The following is a 15,500-nucleotide window of genomic DNA, read 5'->3' as shown; positions in this document are numbered from 1 at the left end:
ACATATAATCAGAAAAGTTCAAGGACTCCATGAAAATGTAAAGCCTAAGAACAATAAGAATAGACTAAACAGATGATTCCAGGCTCCAAGGTGCAGAATATATTTTTAATAAAAATCATAGAAGAAAATTTCTCCAACCTTAAGAAATGATAACCTTAAACATACAAGAGGCTTACAGTACACTAAATAGACTAGAACAGAAAAGAAAATTATCTTGCCATAAGATAATCAAAACAATAAATCTACACAATGAAGAAAAAATATATCAAAAGCACAAAGGAAAAAGATCAAGTGAAATATAAAGGCAGACCTATTAGGACCACACCACACTTTCCAACAGAGCCTATGAAACCCAGAAGGGTCTGGGGAGATGTCATGCAGACATGAAGTGACCACAGATTCTAGAGCAGACTACTGTACTCAGCAAAACTTATAATCAACAGAGATGGAGGAAACAAGATATTCCATGACAAAACTAAGTTAAAACAATGTCTTTGCACTATCCCTGACCTTGAGAAGCTACTAGAAGGAAAACTCCAACCCAATGAGATCACCTACACCCATGAAATACACGATATAGATAACATCAGAAGTTGGGCTGGAGAGATGGCACTGGCTGTTCTTCCTAAAGGTTCCTGAGTTCAATTCCCAGCAACCACATGGTGGCTCACAGCCATCTATAATGAGATCTGGTGCCCTCTTCTGGCATGCAGGTGTACATGCTGGTAGAACACTGTATACATAATAAATAAATCCTTTAAAAAAAAGAAAAAGAAAAATCAAAACAAGCACATAAATACACTATCCGCAATAGCACCACAATAAAAGGAACCAAAATTCATTGATGACCAGTATCTCTCAACATCAATGGAGTCAGCAATCCAATAAAAAGACACATGCTAACAGAATAGTTATAGAAACAAGATCCTACATTCTGCTGCATACAATAAACACACTTCAGCCCCAAAGATAGACACTACCTTGGAGGAAAGTCCTAAAAAAAGGTTTTCCAATCAAATGAAACCCAGGAGTAAGTGGCACTACCATCTTAATATCTAATAAAATAGTCTTCCAAATTAAATTATTCAAAAGAGAAGTGAAGGATATGTTGTCCTCATCATTCAAAAATCCACCATGAGGACAACAATATCTTGAACAACTATGCCACAAATAGAAGGGCACCTGCATTTGTAAAAGAAACATTATTAAAACTTCAATCACATATCAGTCCCAACACAGTAATAATGGTAAATCACCTCACTCTCACCAAGTGACAGATCATTGTCACAGAAGCTAAACAGTGAAATAATGAAGCTTACATAGGTCATGAATCAAATACCTAATAGAAGTCCTCAAAAATGGTCACCCAGACACAAATATGTCTTCTTCTCTACAAATCAAGGAACTTTCTCAAAAATTGAACATATATTCAAGCAAAAAGCAAGTCTTAACACATACAATAAGACTGAAATAATCCTTTGGATCCAATTACACAACCATGTTCTAAATCTGGACCTCAACAATGACAGAAAGAGCAAAATGTCTACACATACACATGGAACCTGAACAATTCTACTCAATAACAGGTGTCGTGGAAGAAATAAAAAAGTAATTAAAGATGTCCTAGAATTCAATGAAAATTAAGGCACAACATGCCCAAACTTATGGGACACAATGAAAGCAGTGCTAAGAGGAAAATTCATAGACTAAGTGCCTTCATATAGGAATTTGAGACATCTCCTACAAGCAATCTAATAACACAACTGAAAGACCATGAATAATACAACAAGATGTAGACAGGGCCAAGAGGAGTAGAGGGCTGGAAATAATCAAATTCAGTGCTGAAATCAATATACTAGAAATGAAATGATTCAAAGAATCATCGAAACCAAGAGCTGATTCTTTGAGAATATCAACCAGAGAGACAAACTCTTAGCCAAAGTAACTAAAAGGGAGAAAGACAGTATCCAAATGAACAAAATAAAAAAGGAAAAGGGTGATAGAAGGACAGAAATCATGGAAATCGAAGGAATCATTAGGTCTTACTTCAAAAGTATATACATCACAAAAACTTAATATCTATATAAAATGGACAATTTTCCTGGTAGAGTCCACTTAGTTAAATCAAGATCAGATAAATAAAACATCCTATCTTCCCCAAGGAAATAGCGGAAGTCATCAAAAGTCCCTATCCAAAAAAGCTCAGGGCCAGATGGTTTCAGCTCAGAATTCGACCAGACTTCAAAGAAGAGTAAATACAAATACTCTTCAAACAATCCCACAAAATAGAAACAGAAGGAACATTAACAAATTAATTCGATGAAGATGCAGTCACGTCACAGTCAAGACCCAAGACAGACATAAACTTCAGACCAATTTCCGTCATGAACAATGACACAAAAAAACTCAGTAAAATAATCGCAAAACGAATACAAGAACACATAAAAGATATAATCCACCACTGTCAAATAAGCTTCATCCCAGGCATGCAGGAGTGGTTCAGTCTATAAAAATCCATCAATTTAATTCACCACATAAACACACATAAGGAAAAGAATTCCATGATCATTTCCATAGATTCCAAAAATCCAATGCCTTTTCATGTATAAAATTTTGGAGAGATCAGGGTCACAAAGCACATACCTAAACATAGTAAAGTCAATATACAGCAACCCTATAGCCAACATTAACCTAAACAGAGAGAAACTCAAATCAATCCCAATTGAGGACTTCTATTAGGTATTTGATGCATGACCTTTGTAAGCTTCATTATTTCACTGAAATCAGGGACAAGGCAAGGCTCTCTGCTCTCTACATATCTTTTTAACATAGGAATTGAAGTCATCTGTCACTCTGCAAGGAATTTAACCTATGATAGCATTAGATCTTAGAATATAAAGAATATTTAATTTTCAACATTTGATCATTTCCAATAATACATAAAAAAATTCTGTTTGTATTATGGTTGTCTAAGGATTGGCCTTTATAATAGAATAAATAGTAGATTCTCATAATTATATTAATGTATTTTCTTTATGACTTTTTATTTTTCTGTAAAATTTTTCATTTAAAAAATAATATAATTACCTCACTATGCCTCTTCTTTTTCATTTCTCTAAGTCGTCTCCCAGACCCACCTTATATTTATTCACTCTCAAATACATAGGCTCTTTATTTTCTCATTAAATGTGTTTCTGTCTTGGTGTGTGTGTTTGTATATAAAAATGCAACCTGCTCATTCCATATGATTTTACTTATATATGTTATCACACAGTTGACCACAACCCTAAAAAGGCAGCCATGTTTTCATTTACAAAGACTTGCTTTTTTCTATTGTTGATACTGAAAATAACAACTGTGTTGTAAATGCAGTTCAGTTTCTTGTGCATTCAGAAACAATCAGATATGTAGTTTTCCTGGAGTTACTTTGAAGAAAGAATCATTAGGTTTGTTAATCACAGAAATACGAATCTATCCTGGACAACTGGAGAACTCACAATTAATGGAGAGCTCATAACATGGAACACTGCAAGAGCTGAGATGGCCATTCTGTTCACCCAAAGGCAGGTTTTTGAAAGTAGGGTGCATATGACACAATAGCATGAGAATTGCCACTCTAAGCTTCACACATTGTGTGGCTTCAGCAATGATTTAAAAATGGATTCAGGGATGAGGGTTAGAGACATAGGGAACAGCACTACATTATGACACCAAGGTCACTTCTTAACTTTCCCCGTCTCCATTCCCAAGCAGTTTGAGTAAAAGTATTATTTTTCTACCTGTCTGGTTAGAAATGTGCTGCTCTGGACAAAATGCACAAGAAAAACAGCAGACAGGTCTTTCTTTTTGTAGAACTTTCCAGAATCCTGGACCACAGCTCTGTGTACATACAGATTGCGGAGTCTGAAAGCAACACAGAAAAACTGGTCATGGTATCAAACATCACTTTAAAATAGTTTAGGCTAAATACACGTAACCTATGGAAATTGCATTTGTTTATGAGGAACTCTGAGGTTTTAATGTGGGAATGTAGAATGGAGATTTCAACTTACCACACTTTCCAATACTAAATGTTCAACATCCCTTTTTGGTGACCAAACTATGACTCACTACTGCCTATCCTGTGTGAAATGTGTTGGACATCAAGATATCCTCTTCTGTGAGGCAGAAAGCCAGAACTTATTTTATTGTATGAATTTTGGGACAGTTGGATTTTAAGACAAGTATCCAATCATAAAACTTGCCTCCAAGCACACTTATTTCTACCTTTATATTTCCAATCTTATAGTAACACCCATGCACTCTGATTCAGCTGCAAAAGAAAGTTCAATTTTCTCATGAAAATGTTTTGGCCATTGGTGAATTATAATCTGTTACTGTGACTCTTACCCTTGACTCCCAATGCTAGGGGTTGTTTTATGCCTTTCTTTTCAAACATTAGTGACGTCATCAAATGGGACTTTCACCATTTGCATTCTTTTTTTTCTCCATAATTTTATTGTTTTCATTAGTTACCTTTTGTTAATTCTGTATCACAGCTGTATCCCTCATTCCCTCCCCAATCCCACCCTCCTTCCCTTATCTCCTCCCTGCCCCTTTCCAAGTCCACTAATAGGGGAGGACCTCCTCCCCTTTCATATGACTCCCAGTTGCATTCTTAATAACATAACTAATAAAATCCTAGTGCAATTTTAGTTTGTTATGTTAGAAATTTTGTAGGACAGGAAATATTTCTCTTAGATCTCTTTTCTTCCCTGGTTTTGCAGTTTCTGTCTAATGAATATGTACATATTAACAGGAATGTGTTTCTGGATAACCGGATCAGCTGTTAAGAGTGCACATAGCTCTTGAAATGAAATATAAGTTCAGTTCCTGACACACATATTGGGCAGCTCATTGCTTAGAGAAATGTCTTGTGTCCAAATCCATAATTTATTAATTATTTATGCTAGCTCACATCCTTGTAAAATTATTGATATGCTTGAGTATGAGTTATGTGAATGGAAGGATGCTTGAGCATCAGCTAGCCTTTATAATTAAGATGTGCAAATTTACAGAACTTTGTGTGCATGTGTGTGTTTACATATAGAAATACACATACGTGCCCTTATATAACCATGATCACTCAATCATTCATTCACTGCATTATGAATGAACACAAACATTCAAATTCAATTCATCTAATTGTAGCTAAGGAATTAGCTGACATTATGTGTGCATTTGTATGTATATTTATATGTGTATGTATATACATATATGTAATTCTGAAATATTAGTTCATTTCTGATTTAATGTCATCAAACAGAATTAAAGAGATGTTTTAGTATTTAACATGCATGCCACATAAGCAGGAAAACATGAATTTGATCATGATGAAAGGATGGAAAAAAGTTGGGTACAGAAAAATAGGCCTGTAATCCAAACTTTATGATCATGAAGACAGAGAGAGAACCTAGGTAATTCTGTCCACTGAGTTTAGCAAAATCAGAAAGTAAGGGTTTCACAGATAAAAATAAAGTTGACAGCAATTGAAGAAGATAACCGTGGTTGACTGGGATTTAAGAAGCACACGTGTTCGGGTGCATGAACACCCACACACAAGCTAATAGTCAGAGTAGAGCTAAGAAATTAAAATTTCACAATCATTTTAAAAGTTCAAAGAATCATTATACAATCAATTTTTATAATTCTTTACAAATAATTCCCTTCATATTAAATACTGAAAAATTTCCAGACCTGTTTTAATTTGCTTGGCCATTGAATCAGAACTTCATTGATGAAAAAGCCTTGATCTTGTGCACTCTTGAAGATGAACTCACCCACTTTAAGTAGTAATGCATTTTGAAAATTATATGCAATAAAATTTTGTATATCATATGTTTCCCTAATATTCTTGTTCTCATCAAAGCTTATTTTATTTCCAGCAGCATTTATAAATTTAATTTTCCTCAGAAATGGATGCAGCTGAAGAGAGACATCATATGATATGAGTGGCCGACACAGATTACTGGCTGACTTTAAAGAGAAGCTCATTTTCCCTCTCTCTACCATGGCTTTCTTTTTGAAAGTGCTTAGTTTGTTTATTTGTCTTCCCAGTTGTTTAGTGAGATTAAAATTATTCCCCATAGAAATAATACAAGAGCCAGTGAACACAAGTAGAAATATTGTCTATGAGATGGAAGATAGTATAGTGTGTAGCATGTCCTTAGTTGGAAAAAAGTCCTGTGCCTTTCCAGCACCAGAAAAAGAAATATTTCCATTTAGAAGATGTAGAGTTGAAGAGGATCCAAAATGGCAGCACCCGGTGGACAGGGTGACTATGGCTTCAACTGTAGTGACTTCACAGCAAGTGGGGCCGTGCTGTGGAATTGAAAATGTTATGTTGTATGTGTCTATGCTTCACAACTGTACAGAAGATACTAGAATGAAAACCCCCACCAAAGTAAGTAAACAACACCCAGAGAATAACAGAAAATAAATACCACTGCTGCTGCAATAACAAATGAACAAAAACACAAAAACTTGCTGCAATCATAAAAATCAAAATAACAGGCACTAGCAATCATTAATCATTAATATCAGTCAACATCAATGGACTCAATTCCTCAATAAAAAGACAAAGACTAACAGAATGGATGCTAAAACGGGACTCATCAATCTGCTGCGTACAAAAAAAACACAACTTAAAAACAAAGGAGGACATTACTTCAGAGTGAAGGGCTGGAAATATGTTTTTCAAGGAAACTGACCCAAGAAGCAAGTTGAAAGAAGCCATCCTAATATCTAATAAAGTAATATTTTAACTGAATTTATTCAAAACAGATATGAGAGGACACATATCATAGCAAAATGATACATATGATAGCAAAAATCCACCAAGATGATGTCTCAATTCTGAATATATTGGTCCAAGTGCAAGGGCACCTACATTTGTAAAAGTAACATTACTAAAGCTTAAATCATACACTAATACCTCCACAGTCATAGAGGGAGACTTCAAAACCCCACACTCACCAAAGGACATATCATGAAGACAGAAAGTAAACAGAGAAACAAATATACTAACAGAAACAAAAATCAAATGGATTTAATGGACATCTACAGAATTTTCCCCCAGACAAAGAGGAATATACCTTCTTTTCAGCACCTCACAGAAGCTTTTCCAAAAGTGCGCATTGACTTAGTCAGAAAGCAAGCCTCAATAGGTACAAGGAAGTTAAAATAACTCCTTGTATTTTATCAAACTACCATGGATTATCAAACTACCATGGATTAGATTTCAATAACAGTGGAAACAAGAGAAAACCTTTAAAAAATCATGGAAACTGAACAATCCAGTGACCACTGGGTCAGGGAAGAAATAAATTAAAGATTTTCTAGAATTCAATGAAAAGGAAGGGACAACATACCGAAACTTCTGGGACACGATGAAACAGTGCTAAGGAAAAGTTTCAATGCATTAAGTGCCTTCCTAAAAAGAATTAACAAATTCTTATAGTAGAAATTTAAAAACACATGTAAAAGCTCTAGAACAAACAGAAGTAAAAACAACCAAGAGGAACTGGCATCAGGAAGTAGTCAAGCTAATGGATGAAATCAGTATCAGAAAAATTGGAAACAATACAAAGAATCAGTGAAACCAAGAGCTGTTTTTTTTTTGAGAACATCAACAAGATACACATACCTCTAAACAAACTAACAAACAGTCAGAGAGAGTGTATCCAAATAAAAAAATCAGAAATAAAAAGGAATAACTCATAAGAATCATTATATATTATTTCAAAAGACTATTCCACAAGTTTCAAAAATCTAAATGGAAGATTTCCCTGATAGATTTCACTTACCAAAGTTAAATCAAGATCAGGTAAGCAGGTTAAAGAGTGCTATAACACCTAAGAAAATAGAAACCGTCATCAGAAGTCTCCCAACCAAAACACAATCTCAGAACCAGATGGCTTTAGGATAGAATTTTACCAGAATTTCAAAGAGGAGCTCACACCAATACTTCAGAAACTATTGTACAATACCAAACAGAAGGAACATTGCCAAACTCATCCTATAAATCCACAGTCACACTGGTACCTAAACCACTCAAGGACCCAACAAAGAAAGAAAAGATCAAACCCATTTCCCTTATGGACTTTGGTGCAAAAATACTCAGTAAGATACTGGTAAAACCAGTCTAAGACCACATCAAATACATCATCCACTATGATCAAGTAAGCATCATCCCAGGGATGCAGGTATGGTTCAAGATAATTAAATCCATCACTGTAATTCACTGAAAGAAATAGTAAATAAACATGTTCATCTCATTAGATGGAAAAAAAAGCCTTTGAGGAAATTGAGCATGACTTCATGATAAAAACCATGTAGATCTCAGGGATACAAGGCCCAAACATAAACATAATAAAGGTAATATAACAATGAGCCGATAGCCAAAATCAAATTAAATAGGGACAAAATCAAAGCAATTACACTAAAGTCAGGGACAATAGAAGGCTATCCACTTTCTTCATATCTTTTCTGTGTAGTACTGTATGTTCTAGGTAGAGCAATAATACAAATATAAAAGATCAAGGGGTCCAAATCGGAAAGGAAGAAGTCAAAATATCCCTATTCACAGATGATACACTAATATATATAAGTGACCCACAAAATTTTACCAGAGATGTTGTACAGTAGACAAACTCCTTCAGTAAACTGGCTGCTATAAAATTAACTTATAAAATCAATAGTCCACATGACTGTAAATGATAAATTGGCTTGTAAAAAATTAGGAAAACAGCATACTTCACAGTAACCAGAAATAATCTATCTTGGTGTAACTACCCAAGCAAGAGAAAGACCTCTGTGACAAGAACTTCACATCCCTGAAAAAAGAAACTGAAAAAGATAAGAGAAGATGGAAAGATCACCCATGCTCACGGATCAGTAGGATTAACATAGTAAAAACAGCCATTCTACTAAAAGCAATCTACAGATTCAATGCAATTACTATCAAAATACCAACCCAATTCTTCACAGGCCTTGAAAGAACAATTCTCAATTTCATATGGAACACGAAAACAAAAAAATAGCTAAAGAATAGCTAAAACATTTTTGTATAATAAAAGAACTTCTGGAGGTATTTCCATCCCTGATTTCAAGAGTAATAGTAATAAAATCTCATGGGACAAAAGGAAGGCAGTGCTAAGAGGAAGTTCATAGCACAAAGTGCTGCCAGAAAGAAGTTTGAGACATCTCATACAAGCAACTTAATGACACACCTAAAATCACTTGGGGGAAAAACAAGCAGATACACACAAGAGGAGTAGACGATTAGAAATAATCAAACTCAGAGCTGTAATCTATGAATTAGAAACAAAGAAAACAATTCAAAAATCAATCAGACCCAGAGCTGGCTCTTTGAGAAAATCAACAACATAGACAAATCCTTAGGCAAACTAACTAAAAGGCAGAGAGAAACTGTCCAAATCAGCAAAATCAGAAATGATAAAGGGGACATAATGACAGATACTGAGGAAATCCAAACATCATTAGGTCTACTATAAAAGCTTATATGCCACAAAATTTGAAAAACTAAATGAAAGGGACAATTTTCTTGATAGTTTCCAATTACCAAACTTAAATTGAGATTTTGTAAATAGATTAAATAGTCCTATATGTCCCAAGGAAATATAAGCAGCCTCAGAAGTATCCCTTACAAAAAAGCCTAGGGGCAGAGGGTTTCAGTGAAGAAATTTACAGACCTTAAAAAAAGCTAACTCCATTTCTCTTCAAATTATTCCACTAAATAGAAGCAGAATGAACATTACCAAACTCATTTCATGAAGCCACAGTCACCTTGATACCTAAACCTCACGAAGACCCAACAAATACAGAACTTCAGACCTATCTCTCTTATGAACATTGATGCAAAAATACTCAATAAAATACTTGCAAACCGAAACCCAGAACACTTAAGAGATATCATCCACCATGACCAAGTAGGTTTCATCTCAGGCATGTAGGTTCAATAGACAGAAATCCATCATTGTAATCAATCATATAAACAAACTGAAGGAGAAAAACCACATGATCATTTCCTTAAACGCCAAAAAAGCTTTTGACAATATCCAATACCTATTCATGTTTAACTAAGTCTTAGAGAGATCAGGGATACAAGGCACAAGACAAAATACGGCAAGCCTATAGCCAACATCAAACTAAATGGAGAGAAATTTAAACCCTTTTCCATTATACTTTTAATTGTAAGATGAAAATCTTACAATTTATTGGCCTGACCACAGCAAATTACTTACTAATAATATGAGGTTCTAAGCTTCTCCTGATTATGAGTGAGGCTTACCTGCCATGGTAGAAGCCAGTCTGTGTTTCTTTCTTCTTTAGATCCCATTTCAGTTTTGCTCAATAGCATTTTATGTAGGGCATGGGCCACTGCATATACTGCACTCCATATGGAATAGCTTGGCTCAGAAATAGTCATCATATCATTTATTTTATCCTTAGTCTTTAGGGAAATATTCACTGGACAAAGTTTATGATTTCCACATTGCAAAGCAGGAGGTGAACAACTAAAACTGTCAATCCAGAATTTAGAGAAGTAAACATCTCCTGGGTAATGGGAGGGTCTAAGGGCCTCAAGAAACTGCTTGAAGCCAGGGATAGTTCTCTTCTTTAAAAATGAGAAGCTTCCACTGAATAGGTTTATCAAAACATGCTTTTCATTTAGTATAGACTCTAAGTATGTTGAGTGTGGCTTTGCAAAGATCCACACCTTCTTTCTGATTAAAAAGATACGAATGTTTACACAGAAGAACAGCAAGTTATCTATATCACCATAGAATAAATTCACATTTACTCGTGTATGTTGTTTCAAGTTCAGCAAACCATAATCATATTTTACATTATGATTCAAATTATCGGGGAGTTTTTCGGTAAAAGCCACACAGATATCTTCTGATACCATCTTTACTTTCAGGTCAGAGAGAAACTCCCTTCCTCTCTGATCATCAGACACAATGAGCCCCACCCACTTCCAGCCAAAGTGGAGTAATAAAGAGATCAGCCCTTGGGCTAGACCTCTGTCTTTAGTAGACATCTGGTAAAGGGCTGGGAATGTATCTTTGTCACTAAGCACGGAATCAAATGGTCCATATGTGACCTGAAGAAGCAAAGAAAAAGAGTGTTTCTGAGTTTCAGGTATTTAGAATCATCACCCTGAGTGAGGAAGTGACTTCATTATTCAAATATGAGTGTTAAAGGACTGAATACTGTTAAGGAGGATGTCTTCTGTGAGATTAGCTTGTCCCTAAATTATATGGTGGAATACAGTCTTTTACAAGTACCGTAGGCTCTAAAATTACTAAGGTGTCTGAAGCAGCCAAGAAGTGAACAATAAGCTGTTTACTGGCTTTGAAAGGCAAAATAGATCTCTCTTGTTGCAGTAACAATGCAAAAGAGTATCTGATGTAGACAAAACTGCAGAAAGCATTAACAGTTACTTTCTAGTCACAAAACATCATTTTTCTGAGAACTTCACCTTTAGGAAAGCAAATACAGAAAGAGACCAACAAAGTTTTTAGACATTCAGTTTCCTAAGTTAAAATGGTGTAACTTGAGATGACATGGGGCCTCATTGCCAGGGTTTATTGTATCATCCCTCTAGATAGATTTGATAGAGACAATACTCAGACAGATGTAAATTATTGTCTTTTATTTTTCATTACATTAAAATACATTTATAAATTCTTTAACTGAGTGATAACAATGAGAGTTACTATGTGGGTTTTTTAATCTTGATTATTGCTGACTCTTGTGCTCACCAAGTATTTTCTGTTTGTAGTAATGACTGCTGATAGATGTGATGCATTTCTTCAGTGTAGCCTGGCAAGTGTCAATTGCAATGATACAGCTAAGTGGTTGGCTTCTGTGGGTGCTATTCTGAGATCTACTTTCCTGAATGAGATCGTTAATTCCTTGAAAAATTTTCATCAGTGATGGCATTACACATTGTTCCAAATTTAGTTACATGTCCTGGACTTTCTTTTTCCATATGTCAGATATTGACAATTGTAGGAATTTTGAGATGTTTATATGCTAGATTGGGTAGTTACGAATCTTTGCTGTAGAATTTGACTTATTATCAAATGCAGACTGAGTATCTACAGTACATCATCCATTTTTTGGAGATCATGGACACTACTAAATGATCTGCTTAGAAATTCCAAGAATTTGCTGTCCATGCTTTTCACCACACTCTGTCATCTGTTAACTATTGCTATATCAAAATAATTCATTCACTGCTATTTGAAATCTGCCTACACTAAATATAATCCACTTCTCTGTTTTCTTTTGTTTGTTCTGTTATTGTTCTTTTGTTGGTTTGTTTGTTTCAGTCAGGTCTAAGATGTGATTGTGCTTAAAATTATGTTTCTAACTTACTTGTGGGACATTGTAGAGCTCTGAAAGGGTTGCAATTGAAGCAGAAAATTCTGGCATGTTTCCTGAAATTATTCCTAGAGCTTTGTGTTGAGTGTTGCACTTGTAGTTAGGGATATAATCACTCCTTCCAGACAGCCACATCAGAGGGCCCTCCAAGGTCATTTTGTTAGAATTAAAGGCATTATAGATGTTAGAACCCAAGGTCATATTGGGAAGCAGTTTTGAGTCCTTATTGATCTCTTCAATTGCAAAGTATAAAATCAGCAAATATTGATAGTTTCTCCATCTCAGTCTAAACCAGAGGAACAGAATGATGGGTATGGTCAGTACAATTTTCTCAAAAAGTCTTTATCAAATACAGAAACCTAGAGGTCCTAGCCTTTGACTTTTCCTATGACATGTTAATCTTGTCTGAATAAGCCCATAACAACCCAGGAACATCATCGAACGGCTCCTAAACTCTCAGATGTTTAACTGTTTCTAATATTTTTTGGTGTACATTGTGTGCATAAAATGTCGCTTCTTTGTTATCTTATGTGCTGAATACATAGGTGCTTATGATGTTTCGACTCATGGAAGCATTGGGTTATGGAAGAGTCACTAAGGTGTTTATTAGGAATATAAGTAAGAGCTTCATAACCTTTTCTTTTGTACTGATTCAATTTCATACTCACTTATGAAAATTTTAACAAGTTTATGTGCACTCCTAGTGTTACAGTGTCTCTTTGTGGTACAGACAGATGTCCAGGCATCTATCTATAGATAGACCACTTTGAATAAAAGCTAGCATCAGTACTCAGTGCCCACAGGGTGGCCTTGAAAACATGTTTAGCTCCAGTTCATAAGATCCCTTCTGGCATCTTTGGGCACCAGGCACACCTGTGGTATTCACACATATATAAGAAGGCGAACTCTCAAGTTCATGAAATAGAAATAAATAAGCATGTGCAAAATAGTGTTCCTGGGTTTGAAAAATGATTGATATGTTATGACTAGTTGCTGCTCTTGTGGAGGACCCTGATACAAGTCACAGTAGCCAGTTTTAGGTTCCATTAGTATGTATCAGCAGTTCTAGGGGAGCCATGTCTTCCACTGGCCTCTGATGGGACCCTGCACACAAACATGTAGGCAAAACACACGTAAACATAATGTAAAAATAAATAAATTTTTACAAAAAATTAAAAAGGAGTAAAAAGTAGTAAAGGAAAGGCGTTTCTCTAAGCTTGCAGATTAAGTGAATGAGTACGGTTTCCTGGATAAGGCAGGGGGGGAAAGTAAGTTAAAGTAGTATATAAAAGAGAGGAAAACCCCAAGTACATGAAGACAGTACAAAAGTGTTCACAATTGTAGAAAGTGGAACTTTGTTGCAGGTAGGTGAGTTGAACTGTGTCACACATAGCTTTCAGTGCTTGGGATGGGTCCTCAGAAGCTTGTTTCAAAACCTGTGGTAGATAAGCGCTGGGTGACCCTAACAGAGGGAGCCTAACAGAAATCATGAGCCTGAAGTCCAACTGGGTTGTACTAAAGGAAGGATTCTGCCTTCTGACCTACCATCAGCAGGAAGATATTCCACTTGGTTGTACTACAGGAATCTGGGATCTGTGCCTAGATGTTCTTTTAAGAGAGAATCTATTGGGCAAAAGCAGGCAATGAGAAACAACCAAGAGAAAGGTAATAAGGTAATTAGTTTTCCCCAAGGATTATCCCATAGTAAATCTTGAACTGCAGGAATGAATGCATGTATCAATGAGAACTCCTGGGGAGAGCCGTGTCTGCAAAGACTGGCTATGAAAACTTCATTGATGTGGAGAGATTATAATGTTGTTGTTGGAGAGGCTCATTACTGTAGCCTGGGCTACCTGCAGCACTGTGAGTAACTATTTCTTGGACACCTCTGTGGTTAAGATGATAGCTATATCTGTATCTCTATCTCTCTATCTCTATCTATCTATCTATCTATCTATCTATCTATCTATCTATCTTATAGCTGATGAATAAAATCATTTTAGAATGTAGTAACCCAGCACCCTCCTGGCTTTTGCCAATCTAAAAGACAAGAATGACATCACATAGCCATCTTTGGCCTGTATGATAACTTGCCCCATTTTGCTGTCAATGTCCTCCCTGAGGTTTCCAGTCCTGTATTGGATTCATAGTTCTCTTTATTTATTCTGTTACTATGAACAGTCATGAAGCTGCTTCCACATTATATTATGGAATTTGGGATAACCTAAGTTGTGTTCACAGACTCTCAAATTTATTCAAGAAGAAATTCTCCCTTTGTTCATTAGAGCTGAGGGCTTATGCTTTTCCAGTCACATAAAAGCGATACTAAAATCTAAAGAATTGATTCAGTTGGTTACATATGTATACTTATTCATTTATATTTGTGTGACAAGAATGCAACCAGAATATCATCAGGGACAATCAACCAGGGCCCAGAGGGTCCTAAGGGGTCTGATACACCCATGAAGGACAATGCATGGTCTCAACGTAGGTCCTCTACATATAAGTAGCTGATGTGCTGATTAGGCTTCACGTGGGTCCACTAGTTAGTGGAGTGGACATGGACTATATTTTCTGTTTGTTGATCACTTTCCCCCAATGGAAATGCCCTAACAGACCACAGGGGAGGAAAACAAACTCAGTCATCATAAGACTATAGGGGCTGGGGCATGTAGGTAGGGGACAGAATACTGGCGGCGGAGTGGGAGAGAGAGCAGGATTGGGAGGAGAAGAGGGTGGGGCTTATGACCAAGATGTAAATTGAATTAATTAATAAAAAGTATTCAAGTGAAAAATATGGTAATAAGTTAGATGCTCTCCCTCAAAGTCCTCAGAGAGTTCTGCTGAGTATGGATTTAAGATGTAATGAAAATCATGTCTCTGCCAGACATCTGGATTTGGTAGCTAAGATAAGCAGAAATGGCCTTTCCTTTGATCATATTTCAACTGTGATGATGATGACAACTGAAACATGAATTGTCACATGCTTCACCCAACAATAAATCCCTGCCCAACCTATGGACATTGTTGAGTTAAAGGCTGTACTC

Source organism: Meriones unguiculatus (genome assembly GCF_030254825.1).
Source record: "Meriones unguiculatus strain TT.TT164.6M chromosome 13 unlocalized genomic scaffold, Bangor_MerUng_6.1 Chr13_unordered_Scaffold_45, whole genome shotgun sequence".
Taxonomy (NCBI): domain Eukaryota; kingdom Metazoa; phylum Chordata; class Mammalia; order Rodentia; family Muridae; genus Meriones; species Meriones unguiculatus.
The sequence above is the reverse complement of the archived record's forward strand: the minus strand, read 5'-3'. Positions refer to the sequence as shown.